The sequence below is a fragment of the Scylla paramamosain genome, chromosome 22 (assembly GCF_035594125.1).
Source record: "Scylla paramamosain isolate STU-SP2022 chromosome 22, ASM3559412v1, whole genome shotgun sequence".
Classification (NCBI taxonomy): domain Eukaryota; kingdom Metazoa; phylum Arthropoda; class Malacostraca; order Decapoda; family Portunidae; genus Scylla; species Scylla paramamosain.
Genome location: NC_087172.1, coordinates 19374326 through 19389929, shown reverse-complemented (window position 1 = coordinate 19389929; position 15604 = coordinate 19374326). Strand labels below are relative to the sequence as shown.

At 38.9% G+C, this 15604-nt stretch overlaps 1 protein-coding gene across 10 annotated transcripts in view; it reads left to right on the top strand.

The window, feature by feature from the left end:
* Positions 1 to 15604, top strand: part of LOC135111740 (prolow-density lipoprotein receptor-related protein 1-like) — a 175117-nt gene that overhangs the window by 113254 nt on the left and 46259 nt on the right. The gene's annotated exons all lie outside the window — the stretch shown is intronic.

Below are 15604 nucleotides of genomic sequence, written 5' to 3'. Positions count from 1 at the left end.
ATAATTCTAAAAGCCACAAAAGCAAAATTTCACAGGAATAATAGACATTTTCTATTATTTTCCAATGAAAAGAATTGGAAAATAACACTTGCTTGTCAAAGACAAAAATCGTGTTACGTTAGGTTAAGTTAGGTAGAGTTCAGTAAGGTCAGGTCAGGTTAGCTGACCTGACCTTACTGAGCTCTACGTAACTTAACCTAATGTAAACTTAACCTTATAAGCTAACCAAATCTAACCTAACCTAACCAAATTTTACTTAACCTTACGTTACCTAGCGTAACTTAACTTATCATGGAACTTAACCAATCAAACCTTAACTTAACCAGTCAAACCTTAACCAACTTGACATAACCTAATTCATCTAATCCAAACAAAACCTAACCTAACTCACATAACCCAATCAAACCTAATATAACCTAACTTAACCAAACCATATTGAACGTAACTTAACCAAACAAAGCCCAACCTAACGTAATCATTCCAAACCTAACATAAGCTAACCTAACTTAACCTAACCTAACGTATCACATGGTCAAATTGGTGGGATGTGTAGTGCGTTGTTCTGCCAAAAGAAACCTCTCTCTCTCTCTCTCTCTCTCTCTCTCTCTCTCTCTCTCTCTCTCTCTCTCTCTCTCTCTCTCTCTCTCTCTCTCTCTCTCTCTCTCTGTGTGTGTGTGTGTGTGTGTGTGTGTGTGTGTGTGTGTGTGCGTATAACACAATACTTCCCCTTCATTCTGCCAGACAGACGCACTTATAGAATGAATGAAGTTGAAATGTCCTGTGTAGATAGAATGGCAAGGCTGGAGGATAGATTTGTGGACAGACTGACTGACTGAGAGAGAGAGAGAGAGAGAGAGAGAGAGAGAGAGAGAGAGAGAGAGAGAGAGAGAGAGAGAGAGAGAGAGAGAGAGAGAGAGAGAGAGAGAGATAAACTGATAAATAGATATATAGGGAAGTAAATAGACTGACGGTGGTGTGGAAACAAACTTAATGAAAAGATCGTGAGAGAGAGAGAGAGAGAGAGAGAGAGAGAGAGAGAGAGAGAGAGAGAGAGAGAGAGAGAGAGAGAGAGAGAAACTATTACGGTTGAGGATACTGAGTGGATGATGGTATTAATAAAAGTGGTAGTGGTAGTAATGATAATGGCAGTGGTGGTGGTGGTAGTGGTGGAGGTGGTAATGAAGTTATGGTGGCTATGTTCGTGGTGGTGATGGTGGTGGTGGTGAAGTAGTGATTGTGTGAGTGGTGATGACGGTGGTGGAATATGACACACACACACACACACACACACACACACACACACACACACACACACAGAGAAGCACACGCACGCACGCACACGGAAGGGTCATTACTTTCCACTCGGTGACAGCAACTGCGTGAGAAGTGCACATCTCTCTCTCTCTCTCTCTCTCTCTCTCTCTCTCTCTCTCTCTCTCTCTGGTCATTCCTTCCTCAAATTGTTTTCCTCATTCATTCATTTTCTTTCTTTTTTTCTTTGTTATCTCTATTTTATCTTTTTTTTTTTTTATTTTGGCATTATTTCTTTAATTTCTTTGCTCCCTATATTTGATTTTCTTCTCCGTCTTCTTGGTTCTCTCCTTCATTGTTTTTACGTTTCCTCGATTCTTCTATATTTTGTTCTAATGTCTTTCGTTCCCTTTTGTTCTTTCTATATGTCTCCTTCGTTCTCTTATTTTTCTTTTATTTTTCTTCGTTCTCTGTTTTATTTCCTTGCTTCTTCTCCTTATCTCAGCGTGTCAGGTACGCATTATTATCATGATGGCTCTTATTTCATTCCCACTCGACTTTATTTTCTTCCTACTTCCCTTATTATTAGATTTCAACATCGGGTCTTTCTCTCTCACTTTCCTCCTTCAACTTCTTTTATAGTCTTGTTACACTGCTCTCTCTCTCTCTCTCTCTCTCTCTCTCTCTCTCTCTCTCTCTCTCTCTCTCTCTCTCTCTCTGTTTAGCAAAAAAGCACAACAAAACTAACACATTCTAACAAAACCTAACCTAATCCAATCCAACCTAACCTAACCTAACCTAACAAAACCTAACCATGACCTTAATATTTTAGTTAGCTTAGTTTAGCTGGCTAGGAATATGATATAAGGATGTCTGATAAGGATGGAAAATTAAGGATATGTCTTCAAGATTAGACAGTAAAAAGGAAAACCAAACAGCAACAGACCTTTTTGGCCCTCCTGATGCAGCTCGGGAGAGAGGGAGAGGGTACGTAGGTAGGTTAAGGATATGAGAATGTGGGGAGAGAGGGAGAGGGAGGGTAGAATAAGGATACGAAGGCAGGGGGTGTGAAGTGTGGGTGTGTGTGCGTATGTGGGTGAGTGGGACGGTGACACACTAAGCAAGTTAAGTTGTCAGATGTAATATCTCCCTTGTGGGGTTTCTTGATGCAGCACTCGTGTGTGTGTGTGTGTGTGTGTGTGTGTGTGTGTGTGTAGCCGCCAGTATGAAATGCACCGACGGAGAAGAAAAAAATAGAAGAAAGTGAGAGAGAAGAATTATACAGAGAGGCTAGGAAACATTATTGCTTCATATGCGCGGACACACACACACACATTTACAATTTTTCTCTCTCCTTTTTTTTTGTCTTTGTTGTGGTTTAGTTTTATTGACGTTACAAGATTTTTCGTTTCTTTCTTTTTCTTTTATTTATTTTTAAAGATCGATTGAAGGAGGTTTCAATGAGAAATGTTTCGTTAACACCCACCCACCCACCCACCCACTCACACACACACACACACACACACACACACACACACACACACACACACACACACACACATTCAGTAACTTCACAGTGAAACATTGCTAATGAAGGAAAAAAAAATCATCGAAAGACAAAAAATAAATAAAATAAAAAATAAATTAATTAATAAAAAATCACTGTATATTAAAAGCAAGACAACATTCAGTCTTCTACAAGTGTCTTTAATATCATAACGAAATGTTGCAGAATTTTACGTCCACCAACTTGCGTGAATATTGCAGTAGCGTTCCTGGAATCGGAGTCGATGGCACTGAGTTATTTTGTATTACACGGGAAGGGAGGGAGGGAGGGAAGGGGAGAGAGAGGGAGAGAAGAAAAGGAAGCATGCTGGAGGGAGACGGAGAAGGGAAGAAGGGAGGAAAGTAAGAAGGGTGTGGAGGGGATGGAGGGAGAGAGGGAGGGAGGGAAGAAGGGTGTGGGATATACTGCATTGTGGCCGCAAAAAGAAAGAAAAGGAAAAGAAGACGAACTGTAAACATCAAATCGCGTTCATAGAGTTCGACAAGTAGTATTAAAAAGTGGTAAATTTTCACGCACAACTCACTTCCTCTGAAAATTATTTGCTCAGTGAATAACTGGTAACATGTCAGGCTGATCAGTACTGGACGATAGCGATCCCACGCTGCCCGCCCGTGTCTCCCTCGCTGCGACCTTCCCATTTCATCGCCCTCATACACCAGTAAGTATGAATATTAATATTAAGGGTTATGTTTTTAATTTTAGATACACTTGTGCAGCAATTCATGCTGTACTTTTCCTGCACATCGATTTCAAATTTGGCTAAGTCACCCCTTTGCACCACGAAATCGGAGACAATTAAAAATGCTGGCGCTGATAGATATCTACCAGCCTCACTGCGACGTCTCTAATTTAGAGACGTCGCAGTGAGGCTGGTAGATACCTATCAGCGCCAGCATTTTTAATTGTCTCCGATTTCGTGGTGCAAAGGGGTGACTTAGCCAAATTTGAAATCGATGTGCAGGAAAAGTACAGCATGAATTGCTGCACAAGTGTATCTAAAATTAAAAACATAACCCTTAATATTAATATTCATACTTTACTGGTGTATGATAAGGCTTTGTTAATTGAATTATAAGATAAAACTAAAAATAGGTAATGAATTTTTTTTTAAAGTAAGTATAAACAGTAAAAATAAAAGGATGTTGACTTCGGCTTGTGCATTTTATCTGGGAATGTTGAAAAATATCAGATATCACTGACACGTCCTGTATATGAAAGTAATCAGTGAAATAAAAAAAGAACAGCACCGCTGGCGGACGTACGACGTACTTATCTTGATCATGATTCTTCAGTTAAAGAAAGCGCCGCGCGCCGTTAGGGAGTGTAAAGTGTAAACAATAGCCTCTCAGTTCTGCCGATACAAAGGCCTTTACTTTGCTTTACTATATCCAGAATAGGGTATAGCTCGTTCTTTCAAGAATTTTCTTAATTCCGCTGTAGTCCATGATTGTGGCGGTGATGTATCCATTGTGCAGGGTAGTCGAGTGTCTGTGTTTTGGTTTGCTCGCTGCCCAAGTACCCGAGGATAGTGATCGTACCGCAAAAATAAAGTCTCTGATACAAAATTATATTTTCTTTACATTAAATGGATTTGCCTATTGTTTAGTACATGAAAATGCAAGTATATATTAGTATACTTCCATTGAGGTCAGTAGAAAATTACAGATTGCCTGCCTTGATACACTTATAGGCTCTTTTAAGAATATTATCTGAAATTATGAATAGAGGCTCAAACAATGTCATGTGCTGTCAGTTATCACGAAATTAATTGACTTAAAATTCAGACGCATTACTGTGCAACGATACACCTTTGTAAGCTTGTAAAACCTTGCCCCAAAAAGTATTTATTTTCCGGCGAGAATTAAAAATTCTGGCGCTATCTGGTATCAAAACGCTCACTGCGACGTCTCTACATTGTACATTGTAGTGTGCACTAACAAGCTTAACAACGAAGAAAAGAGTGTTGTGATGGCATTTGTTCGAGAGGGGTTCAGTAATTGTTAGACCGTTAGGAAGATAAGAAGCAGCCATCATATAGGTGGCGAAGGCTGCACTATATCCTGCTACAGCTGTCACTCCCGAGAGAAAGGCTCTGGGCGGCAAAAGGAAAACAGATATAAGAAGAGATAGTTTGATAGGACGGATGCCTCGCAAAAACTGAGTCGCTGTTCCCTTTTTTCCTCGGTCAAAAGAGGCTTGTAGTCTGTTCCAAACACGCTAGTGCAGCCTTCGCCAGCAGTGTGAGAGGAAAGGAAGGAAAGGAGGAAAGTAAGAAAGGTGTGGAGGAAGTGAGGGGAGGGAAGGGGTGCATGGAGGGAGGGAAGGGAAGAAGGGTGTGGAGGTACAGAAGGGGAAGGGATGAAGGGAGGGAGGGAGGGACGTAGGAAGGATGTGAATAGAGGAAGTTTGTGGAGGGAAAGAGAGGGAAGGGAAGGAATGGAGGGAGAAAAGTAAGAAGGTTGTGGAATACTTAGAGGAAGATTGTGGACGGAGAGTACGAAGAGAGGGAAAGGGTGTGGAGAGAGAGAGAGAGAGAGAGAGAGAGAGAGAGAGAGAGAGAGAGAGAGAGAGAGAGAGAGAGACGGGGAGGGGGAGGGGGGAAGGAGTGAATCTGCCTTCTAAATTAAACTAGAAAAGTTAATTTGTTGTTGTTCTTGTTGTTGTTGGTGGTGGTGGTGGTGGTTGCTTGCACCACCACCACCTTAATGATATTGACAGGTGACGCTGTTGAGTTTGCTTCCTCTCTCTCTCTCTCTCTCTCTCTCTCTCTCTCTCTCTCTCTCTCTCTCTCTCTCTCTCTCTCTCATCAGCCACAATTAATTAATGGCAGAGAGAGAGAGAGAGAGAGAGAGAGAGAGAGAGAGAGAGAGAGAGAGAGAGAGAGAGAGAGAGAGACCTTACAGATAGATGCTTTCCTTCTCAACCAATCACATAATCATTACAATTTACGTAGATTTGCAGTTTTTGGGAAACATCGTAACATTTTTTTTCCATCTCGTTACTTTATCATACATATTTTTTCCATCTCGTTACTTTACCATGCATATTTTCCTCGTTCAGTTTAAGAAATGACTGAAAGAAAAGAAAAGTTACAAGTTGAAAAAAATTGTTATACGGAAATAAAAAAAGAAAAAAAAATTATATGAAAATAAACTTCTGAAAAAAAAAAAAAACGGATTCCGCGCGTGCCAGTGAACTAAAAATATATTAGAAAATCACTACCAACTCCAACTCTTTATATTTGCTAAAGTGAATGCGTATTTGTGTCTCTGATCATAGCGACTGAGAAAAGGAGTGTGACAGAGAGAGAGAGAGAGAGAGAGAGAGAGAGAGAGAGAGAGAGAGAGAGAGAGAGAGAGAGAGAGAGAGAGAGAGAGAGAGAGAGAAAAGAATACTAAACTTGAAGAGGAAAGGAGGAGAGGAATGATGGTGGCGGTGATGGTGGTGACGTGAGGCTTTGGATGGTGATGGCAGTGTGCACGAGTGGTGATAGTGGTGGTGGGTGATGGTGATGACTGACAAGGCCATGGTGCGGCTGTCCTGTGCTGGTGACGACGAGTGGTGATTCAGAAAGTGACGGAACACACACACACACACACACACACACACACACCGTCACAAAACCCACGATGGTCAGGCGACGAGGCTCTGCCATAGGAAACGGAATCGGATGTTGCTGCTGCTGCCGTTTCTCCCTGCCCTAGACGAGTAAACACACACACACACACACACACACGGGGGTACTATGACGCCGAACAGTTACCCCGGTGTGTGGTGTGGTGGGAGGTGGTGGGGGACTGCAAACACACACCACCTCTCCCTATCCCCAATGAGACCTTCGCCCTGCTCCCTTTTAACGCTGTCTGTGCTTCTTCTGCTGCTGCCCGTCCTCGCCCCAGCAGCAGGAGAGACGCTGGGGGCCGCCACTGAGGTCTTCCTTGGTGAGTAAGGTGAATGAGGCTTAGTGAATAACAATAGAAGGTTAGAAAAGTAAGGGAGATTGAATAGTAGTAGTAAGACAGAATAGTAAAGAGAGATTGACCTCCAGCTGAAGTAGGAAGGTGAATGAGGGGTGTAGTGGGCATTATAGAAAAGTGAGGGGAGATATTAGAGATAGACCACTACCTAGTTAAAGAGGAAGTTTATGAGAAGTTTGAAAGGAGGTACTAAATTTTAGTTTTGGATATTTATAGTTATATGTATTAGTGGATATAGAAGTGAATGATACTTAAGGTTATGGAAGTATATGGACTAGATTTATTATTATTTTGTCGTTACGTTTTGTTCGTGAAATCAGCAGTGTAATTAAAGATGTAGAGATTATTATTATTATTATTATTATTATTATTATTATTATTATTATTATTATTATTATTATTATTTTATTTTACTATTATTATTATTATTATTATTATTATTATTATTATTATTATTATTATTATTATTATTATTATTATTTTTGTGGAATTATAAAATTTAGAAAAGTGAATTTCTTTCAATATGTCGTCGCATTTCAGGGGAGAGAGAGAGAGAGAGAGAGAGAGAGAGAGAGAGGAGAGAGATGAGAGAGAGGAGAGAGAGGAGAGAGAGAGAGAGAGAGAGAGAGAGCTTTATACCTTCCCCTCATCGCATCCCTGTGTGTGTGTGTGAGAGAGAGAGAGAGAGGAGAGAGAGAGAGAGAGAGAGAGAGAGAGAGAGAGAGAGAGAGAGAGAGAGAGAGAGAGAGAGAGAGAGAGAGAGAGAGAGTTGAATGCCTTCTTCCCTCTACCCTCCCCCTCTCCCTCAATGGTCAACGAGTGCGCATTACAAGCCTCACGAAGACCCGTCTGATGGACAGTCACTACATATGCCAGAGGACAAGCACTGTTTTGCAACGGGATCGCATTGGAGCATTCTCAAACACTCGGGCGCCTCTCCTCCCCCGCGTCCACCAGGCTATAGTAAATGTTATCAGGATTTTCAGGGGTTTTCATGATCGTGGTGATAGTTTAATTATGTTTTCTTTATTTTTGTGATAGTTTGATAGTTATTATGTGCCACGAGAATAGTACAGTTGAAAATTCAAGTATACTATGTATGGAAATGGTCTCTTATAGACCGCTTCAAACTGGCTCTAATGGATGCTGTCAGGATTTTCAAGGATTTTTATTCATGATCTTAATGATATTTTGTTATTCTTTTTACTTATCTATATACCAGGTTAACAGTCCGACATGGGGTGACCCTGACAAGCACCACATACTCATACACACATCATTCACACTCTTATCTTAGCTTCGTCTCGTCGGCCCCTGGTGGAAATGTAAACCATTGTATGCTGTCGGGCCTTACTATTGTTATTCTGCACGAGGTAAATACTCTTGAGAACTCGAGTAGCCATGTATGGTTTCAACTTGACCGCTTTCAACAGGCTCTAGTGGATGTTCTTATGATCATAGTGATAATTAAATTGTTGCTTTCGTGATCCTAGTGATGGTTTAATTGTTATTCTGTACTGTGAGAAAAATACCGTTGATAATTCGAATATATATGATCATCATCTCTTCGCAACATTTTTTTTTTTTTTTTCAACAGGTTCTAGCGAATGTTGCGTATTAAAATTTTCAAGTGTTTTTACGATTCCAGTGATAGTTTAATTGTTACTGTGCATCAGGAAGATACCCTTGAGAACTCGAGTACACATGTATATGGTCTACGAAAAGAGCCCCGAGCGTTTCAAAATGCAGTTCTTCCTTAAATCTGACAGCCTGCAGTTAAATTACTCTTGTATATAGAACTAGCGTTTTTTATATACTTATTTTTTATTGTTTTGTTTCTGTATCTAAAATCTTATTGTATAAAGCGTTTGTTATTTGGCTGTGGGTGAATATGAAAAATACGATGATCTGAGTCGATTTCTCTCTCTCTCTCTCTCTCTCTCTCTCTCTCTCTCTCTCTCTCTCTCTCTCTCTCTCTCTCTCTCTCTCTCTCTCTCTCTCTCTCTCTCTCCAGCTTTAAAGGATGTTACTCAGCTGTCAGTGACTTGATCATTTGAAACTAACCTTTATCCTTTACTTTTATCTCAGTTTCTCGTTGTTAGAAATGTAATTGACCATATTATGAAATATTTCTGCGCCGCATCTCCACTACTTTCAAAAGGCTCTAGTTGAAATGACATGTTTTTTTTTTTTTTTAAGGTTATTTAGCAGTTCCAGTGACATATAAACAATTTTTCTATATTATCAACAGGAGAAATACTCTTGAAAACCCAGCTAATCATTTGTGGCCTCTGAAAAGTAATCGCGGAGAGAGAGAGAGAGAGAGAGAGAGAGAGAGAGAGAGAGAGAGAGAGAGAGAGAGAGAGAGAGAGAGAGAGAAGCGTTTCTGAATACAGACTAGTGTACCAACCTTAGCCTTGTTGAAGAGAGGGAGTTTAATAATTTAAGCCACCTACCTCCTTAAGCTTCAATTGGATCTTAGTGTCCTTTTCTTTCCTTTTAAAGGGGCGACAATTAAGCGGTTCTTTTTTTCTTATTTTATTTATTTATTTATTTATTTATTTATTTTAGTTATTTTATCCTAACGTCTTCCTCCCTTGTGCATAAAAGACAACAAAACTTACTCCTTCAATAGAGAGAGAGAGAGAGAGAGAGAGAGAGAGAGAGAGAGAGAGAGAGAGAGAGAGAGAGAGAGAGAGAGAGAGAGAGAGAGAGAAGCTTGACCAGGAGGAAAAATTAAGGTATGAGAAAGGGAAAAAAGTAAGAAAAAGGAAGAGGCAAGAAAAATTAAGAAAGTATAACAAGGAAAACAAATAAAGAAAGAAAAGGAAAATATAAGAAAGGAAGGAGAAAAAAAAAGAAGGCAGGAAGAAGAAAAAAAGAAGAATGTATGAGATACAAAGAAAAAGTAAAACAAAAGGAGGAAATATGAGAATCGAGAAAGGCGAAAAAAAAAAAGATAAGTGGAAAAAAAAAAAGTAAAAAGAAGAGGAAGAATTTTAAGTTGATGAGGGGACAGAAAGACGGGCATTTAGGATTCAAGTGGAGGGAAATGCTTCTTTTATTTGTGTATGATCTTGGTGGAAGTGATTGCCCGTGTATTCATTTCCCCTTTTTTTTTTTTTATGTAAATATTTAAACCTACATTATTTTATCTTTGGCTTTCAAACGTCAAGGTTCATTTTTTTTTTACTTTGTTCACTTATCTCTTTCTGTATATAAAGTAGATATTTAAACCTACATTATTTTATCTTTCCCATTTAAATGTCAAGGTTTGTCCTTTGTTTGTTTTTTTGGTTTGTTGTGTTTTTGTTTATGTATTTGTTTATTTATTTGCAGATTACTGATGTTTTTTTGTTTATTTATTATTATCTATTTATTTACTTTTGCCTAAGTAGGGCGCCTGCCAGTGTTGGATGTTTAAGTTTGCATATGTGTGTGTGTGTGTCATTTAGATAAGTCAGAATCATTATACAAGAATAGAACCAAAATCAGGCTGTGTTTTGCTTATATACTTCTTGTTTATTTGGAGAGATTTTTTTTTATGGGATTCCTTCACTAATTAGAGAGAGAGAGAGAGAGAGAGAGAGAGAGAGAGAGAGAGAGAGAGAGAGAGAGAGAGAGTCTAAGAACACACACACAAATGTCATTGAGAACAGCCTGTGTATGTGTGTGTGTGTGATTCACCTACGGTCGTCTACTGGTCACCCAGCCAGCCGTTACCCTACGGAAAGAGCTCTGAGCTCGTAATGACCGATCTTTGGGTAGGACCGAGACCACTGACACACCACACACCTGGACACACCAGGACAGCGAGGTCACAACCCTTCGGGTTACATCCCATACCTACTTGCTGCTAGGTGAACAGGGGCTACACATCAATAGGCTCACCCATTTGCCTCGCCGCCCCCGGGATTCGGCCTTCTTGGTTGTGAGCCGAGTGTGCTAACCACTGCACTACTCGGTGTGTGTGTGTGTGTGTGTCCTTCCTTTCTTGTAATGCTTGGCTGATTTATCTATCTGTGTCTGTGTCTGTCTTATATATATATATATATATATATATATATATATATATATATATATATATATATATATATATATATATATATATATATATATATATATATATATATATATATATATATATATTTTTTTTTTTTTTTTTTATTTTTCTTTTATTTGTTTTGTTTGTGTCTATCCATATATCTTTCTATCTGTATTTATGTATATATGTATGTATGTGTAATTTTGTATATCTCAGTGTACATGGGTACACTGGGTACATCTGTATCTATCCATGACTGTCTCTCTATCCATCTGTCTGTCTAACCATGTCTGTCTATCTGTCTATCTATGTATTTGTTTATCTATCTATATCTGTGTATAGATGTATGTATGCTTGCATATATGTATAGATGTATGTATGTATGTATGTTTGTATGCAAATCCTCTCATTCTCATTTCTATTTATCTTTTCTTTATTCTCCATTAATGAGATCAGAGAGAGAGAGAGAGAGAGAGAGAGAGAGAGAGAGAGAGAGAATCAGGGCTAGCTACAGTTAAAAATAATAGGTAAATTTTCTCATTTCTGGTACAGAAATCATGTATACTACATGATGAAATGATGAGAGGCACTGGGTGGACAGGAAGATTTCAGATGAGGAGTGGGAATGCATATTTAGATAGGAATATGTGAATCTCAGAAAGGAGGAGGAAGTGCAGTGGCTGAGGAAGCTCATATAAGGAGTGCCATTGTATGGACAGGAAATGTGTTTGTGTTTTTTTTTTTTTATGTAGGAGGGACACTGGCCAAGGGCAACAAAAATCCAATAAAAAAAAAAGCCCACTGAGATGCCAGTCCCATAAAAGGGTCCAAAGCAGTAGTCAAAAATTGAAGGATAAGTGTCTTGAAATCTCCCTCTTCAAGGAATTCAAGTCATAGGAATGTGGAAATACAGAAGCAGGTAGGGAGTTCCAGAGTTTACCAGAGAAAGGGATGAATTATTGAGAATTAATGATAATAATAATTGAGTTAACTCTTGTATTAGAGAGGTGGACAGAATAGGGGTGAAAGAAGAAAGTCTTGTGCAGCAAGGCTGTGGGAGGAGGGTAGGCATACAGTTAGCAAGATCAGAAGAGCAATTAGCATGAAAATAGTGGTAGAAGACAGCTAGAGATGCAACATTGCGGAGAGAGGCTGAAGACAGTCAGTTAGAGGAGAGGAGTTGATGAGATGAAAAGTTTTTGATTCCATCCTGTCTAGAAGAGCAGTATGAATGGAACCCCCCCCCCTAGACATGTGAAGCATACTCCATACATGGACAGATAAGGCCCTTGTACAGGGTTAGCAGTTGGGGGAGTGAGAAAAACAGGCGGAGATGTCTCAGAATGCCTAACTTCATAGAAGCTGTTTTAGCTAGAGATGAGATGTGAAGTTTCCAGTTCAGATTATAAGTGAAGGACAGACCAAGGATGTTCAGTGTAGAAGAGGGGGACAGTTGAATGTCATTGAAGAAGAGGGGATAGTTGTCTGGAAGGTTGTGTCAAGTTGATAGATGGAGGAATTGAGTTTTTGAGGCATTAAACAATACCAAGTTTGCCCTGTCCCTATCAGAAATTTTAGAAAGATCAGAAGTCAGGCATTCTGTGGCTTCCCTGCGTGAAATGTTAACTTTCTGAAGGGTTGGACATCTGTGAAAAGATGTGGAAAAGTGCAGGGTGGTATTATTAACATAGGAGTGGATAGGACAAGAAGTTTGGTTTAGAAGGTCATTGATGAATAATAAGAAGAGAGTGGGTGACAGGAAAGAACCCTAAGGAACACCACTGTTAATAGATTTAGGAGAAGAACAGTGACCGTTTACCACAGCAGCAATAGAACGGTCAGAAAGGAAACTTGAGATGAAGTTACAGAGAGAAGGATAGAAGCCGTAGGAGGGCAGTTTGGAAATCAAAGCTTTGTGCCAGACTCTATCAAAAGTTTTTGATATGTTCAAGGCAGCAGCAAAAGTTTCACCAAAATCTCTAAAAGAGGATGATCAAGACTCAGTAAGGAAAGCCAGAAGATCACCAGTAGAGCAGCCTTAATGGAACCCATACTGGCAATCAGATAGAAGGTTGTGAAGTGATAGATATTTAAGAATCTTCCTGTTGAGGTTAGATTCAAAAACTTTAGATAGGCAAGAAATTAAGGCAATAGAATGGTAGTTTGAGGGATTAGAATGGTCACCCTTTTTAGGAACAGGCTGAATGTAGGCAAACTTCCAGCAGGAAGGAAAAGTAGATGTTGACAGACAGAGCTGAAAGAGTTTGGCTAGGCAAGGTGCAAGCACAGAGGCACAGTTTCGGAGAACAATAGGAGGGACCCCATCAGGTTCATAAGCCTTCCGAGGGTTTAGGCCAGCAAGGGCATGGAAAACATCATTGTGAAAAATTTTAATAGGTAGCATGAAGTAGTCAGAGGGTGGAGTAGAGGGAGGAAGAAGCCCTGAATCGTCCAAGGTAGAGTTTTTAGCAAAGTTTTGAGCGAAGAGTTCAGCTTTAGAAATAGATGTGATAGCAGTGGTGCCATCTGGTTGAAATAAAGGAGGGAAGGAAGAAGAAGCAAAGTTATTGGAGATATTTTTAGCTCGATGCCTGAAGTCACGAGGAGAGTTAGATCCTGAAAGATTTTGACACTTTCTATTAATGAAGGAGTTTTTGGCTAGTTGTGTGTGTGTGTGTGTGTGTGTGTGTGTGTGTGTGTGTGTGTGGAAGGAATTTTTCATCCTCTAATGTATGGTTGTGCTTAAGAAACAAGCAGAGGAAAGAAAATAAGTGATGTTTATATATCCATACCACGCCAGCAATGACATGTGGAGTGGTCCAAACAAAGCACCACACACTCATACACATGTCATTCACACTCCCATCAGTCCCCAGTGGAAGGGGATAGTCTTGTGAAGCACCCTGCTACACCCAGGAGCTTAGGCATTGCACAGCTGGCCATGTACTTCCACAGCAAGGCCCATCAGATGTATTCATTGAAAAATCCTATAGTGAATGAGTAAATGGATAGATAGATATATGAATAAGTTAGATTGTTATGTGTGAGCAAATATTAGACGCTTAGCCTGGGATGAGCAGGGAGTCACATGACAGTATAAGTTGACCTCCTAACCTAATTTAACAGGCCTGTATTCTGAAAACCTTTGCTTCCTCAACAGGATTACATATTTGTCCTTCACTTATAATCTGAACTGGAAACTTCACATCTCATCTCTAGCTAAAACAGCTTCTATGAAGTTAGGCATTCTGAGATGCCAAAAGCCAAAGAGATGGTTAGTCATGTTCTTATAAATTTTTTTCTCCCATTGGTGGTGTAAATATGTTTGACTATCACTAGAATCATGAAAATATCCTTGCAGACCTCAGTAACTCCCAGTAGAGCCTGTTTAATTAGTTGAGATGAAAGACCAAACTATTTTAGAATATGGATCTGTATTATTTTACTGTTATTCTTATATGTGTTCCTCGCATTGGTGATGTAGATTTCTTGTTAAAATATCATTTGAATCAAGAAAACACTCTTGCAAGCCCTAATTACTTCCACTAGAGCCTGTCAAAGGTAGTTGAAAATGAGGTGATGAACTGTTTTAGAATAGAGACTTGTTATCTTATTATTATGGTGAGAGAGACTCATAAGTTATCAAAATTTTTAGGGAAAATAAAGATGTTATGAGTGTTTTTTTCCCATTATTGGTGTAATTGTTTTGTTAAATGTTTATTTGAATCTTGAAAACACCCTTGAAAGCCTCAATAATTTTTGCTAGAGTCTGTTAAAGGTAACTGAGATAAGACAATGAACCATTTTTAGAATAAAGACTCCTGTCATTTTACTATAACAATTGGAGAGACTCATAAACCCTAAATTTGTAGAAAAAATAAGGGTGTTAGACAAAATTATGATTTTATGAGAATGTGAGGGGACTGAGGAATGGAAGAGAACAGAGAGCAGCTAAAGGTGTGAGTGTAAGGTGTGAGGGGCCAGAAGTAACTCATGACCTCCTGAGTGCAGCACACAAGCAAAAGAGGCCAGGCATTGGAAGGACTTAATGGATGCGTAACTTTAATCATTCTTCTCTTACAAGCAATGAAGAAGGTCACATGGAGGGAGGGAGATATTTCCCGAGTGTGTGGACTGTGGAACATCTTGCCACACTGTTTAATGTCTTACTAATGTATTTTGCTGTAAACTCTGTCCTTTCTGTTAAATGTAAGTTTTTTTTTTTTTTTGATACATAAAAGTGGGAAAATTATGATGTGTTGTAGTTTCTGTGTGTGAATCGTAGTGTTGAAGAAAGAAGTAGGAAAAGAAGAAAATTGTGTAGCTTGTCTTGTCCTATAAATGTGAGTTTGTTTAAAAAAAAAAAAGCAAACTATATATGTACCTAACTTATCTTTTCTTATAAATGGAAGTTTTTGTTCAAGAAAGAAGCAGAAAAAGAGAGAACAAAAATAAATTATCTTTTCCAATAAATATAAATCTGTGTTAGAGAAATTAATAAAAGATAACTTGAACTAAATTTACTGATAAAATGGGAAAAAAATACATCCTTGTATTTAGATAAATTAATTACTAAAATAGATGAATGGATAAATAAATGGATTAATGAATAAATTAAAAGAAGTAGGTCAGATATAAAATGGTAATAGTTAGACTGCTTGCACTGATAATGCAGAACTTTAATTTTTCACAAGATTCTCAGATATGTTTGGTATTTATGATGGTGTCTTTGTATGAAGTGTGGATTTGTATGACACCACACCT